The 2,500-nt window shown below is 41.4% G+C and overlaps 1 protein-coding gene across 2 annotated transcripts in view; it reads right to left on the bottom strand.

Annotated features, from left to right (window-relative positions):
- smog (G-protein coupled receptor 158 smog) overlaps positions 1 to 2,500 on the bottom strand; it is a 401,170-nt gene that overhangs the window by 347,812 nt on the left and 50,858 nt on the right. The gene's annotated exons all lie outside the window — the stretch shown is intronic.

Consider the following 2,500-nt stretch of genomic DNA (forward strand, 5'->3'; position numbering starts at 1 on the left):
CAGAGAAAAGAGGGCATAAAGAAAGAAGGTGGATAACGGAAGAAAAAGAATCTCTCACTTACGACTTAAGGACGAAGGGGAGGAGAGAGAAGCAGAAGGATTAGACTAGGATTAGGAAGAAGATAAAGAGTAGAAGGAGGAAGAAGATAGAAGAAAATAGAGTTAAGGAAGAACGGTAGGAGGGAGAGGAGAAGGAGAAAGAGGAAACGAAAGAAGAGGAGAGAGAAAAGGAGGAGGAAAAGGAGTTAATGGAAGAAGCCGAGTTAGAAGAAGAGGAAGAAGGAGGAAGACGAAAAAATGAGAAGAGGGAAAAAAGAGGACAGAGAGAGAGAGAGAAAACAAAAAAACATAACTGGCAGAATGTAATCACTTACATGTACTATTTTGTTTCTTGCGAGTATATGTGTATATTTCATTCGTGTTTGGCCAAAGGAAACAGAGAGAGGGGAGAAAGAGGAAAAAAGGGACAGGAATAGATAGGAGGAGGAAAGGAGGAAAAGGTATAAATGAAGAGAGGGAATGGAGGAAATAGGGGAAGAGGTAGAAATAAAGAAAGGAAATGAAAATGGAGAATAAAATAGACGAGGAGGTAAAGATACAGACACACACTACAAACAGACATGGACACCATCACCACACACACCATAACACAACCCTACTATCACCACACACTGTCACCACAAACAATCACCACACACCATCACCACACACCATCATCACACACCATCACCATCCACCATCACCCAACCTAACCATCACCACACCATCACCACAAACCATCACCACACACCATCACCACAAACCATCACCACACACCATCTCCATCCACCATCACCCAACCCAATCATCACCACACCATCACCACAAACCACCACCACACACCATCACCACACACCATCATCACACACCATCCACCATCATCCAACCCTACCATCACCAGACACCATCATCACACACCATCCACCATCATCCAACCCTACCATCACCACACACCATCATCACACATCATCCACCATCATCCAACCCTACCATCACCACACACGATGACTGGGCATGCTCGTCCAAGACCTTCATCTGTCACTGATGTTTTCCGGGAGATCAGGTAATGTCACTTGCCGGAAGTGCCAGGGTCAGATTGCCGAAGGTTTGGCACTCAGTCAGTCAACCATTCAGTCAGTCAACCATTCAGTCAGTTAGCCAGTCAGTCAGTTAGCCAGTCAGTCAGTTAGCCAGTCAGTCAGTCAGTCAGTTATTCCGTTGGTCAGTAATTCAGTTAGTTTGTTATTCAGCCAGTCAGTCAGTTATCAGCCAGTCAGTAAGTTAGTCAGTTAGTCAGTCACTTATTCAGCCGGTCAGTCAGTCAGTCAGTCACTTATTCAGCCGGTCAGTCAGTCAGTCAGTCACTTTTTCAGCCGGTCAGTCAGTCAGTTAGTTAGTCAGTCAGGCAGTCTGTCAGTCAGAAGGTCAGTCAGTTAAGGTATGCGTCTGTCGGTCGGTCTGAGATGGTTATTCGGGAGGTTGGTTGGTTAGATGGTTAGATGGCGAGTTAGAAAGTTAGTAAGTCGGTTAGTTAGTTAGTGAATAAGTTAGGAAGTCGATTAGTTTGTCAGTGAGTCAGTATGTCTGTTGGATTGTTAATTAGTGAGTTGGTAAGTTGGTGAGTCAGTGAGTTAGTTAGGCGGGTATTCAATTTGTCCCTCTGTCGGTTAGCCAGTTAGACGGTGAGTGAGCCAGTTAATAAGTCAGTCAGTCAGTTAGTGAGGCGGCTCTTCAGTTAGTTAGTAGGTGGGTGATTTTAATTATCTGGTTAGCAATAACAAAAACAATAAACAAACGTAATGGATAAACATACACATAATAAACTGATAAACGCTTATATAAATGGTGTGAATAAATGCAGTCATAATTCATCACGGTTCTGAAATTAATAACAGTTATAAACCTTTGTAGATGATTACTACCAGAAATAGATAAATCAGCTAGAGTGATAGATATAGGGTATATAAAATGGATAAATGTGTTTGAAATTAATCACAGACGCGATATAAAATAGAAAAAAAGATCAACCAAAAAATATCAAATAGATACATTTAAACTCAGAAAACCGGAAATAAGCATACACACAAAAAAAAACATAGTTATCACAACTGATAAACAATAAACTCTAGACAATGATCATAAGTACAACAACTCCAAGGCCAGAGGCGACGCAATTAAAACAAGCAGACAAAATTACCATCCGAGCGCCGCTCACGGAGACTGATTCAATTAATTGGTCAATCAACCCGCCGGTCAGCTGAGTAATGAATGCATAAATTAACAAATGGATTACCGACCGACTGCTGATTGACTGATCAAATGAGCGAATTCTGGTTCTGTGTTTTTTTTTTTTTTTTTTTTTTTTTTTTTTTTTTTTTTTTTTTTTGTGGTAGGGGGGATGTATGGGGAGGAGGACGACGAGGGGGTTAGTGATGATGATGATGACGATGATTATGATAAT

Source organism: Penaeus japonicus, unplaced genomic scaffold (assembly GCF_977035675.1).
Source record: "Penaeus japonicus unplaced genomic scaffold, GWHDUDI00000001_assembly GWHDUDI00000005, whole genome shotgun sequence".
Classification (NCBI taxonomy): Eukaryota; Metazoa; Arthropoda; class Malacostraca; order Decapoda; family Penaeidae; genus Penaeus; species Penaeus japonicus.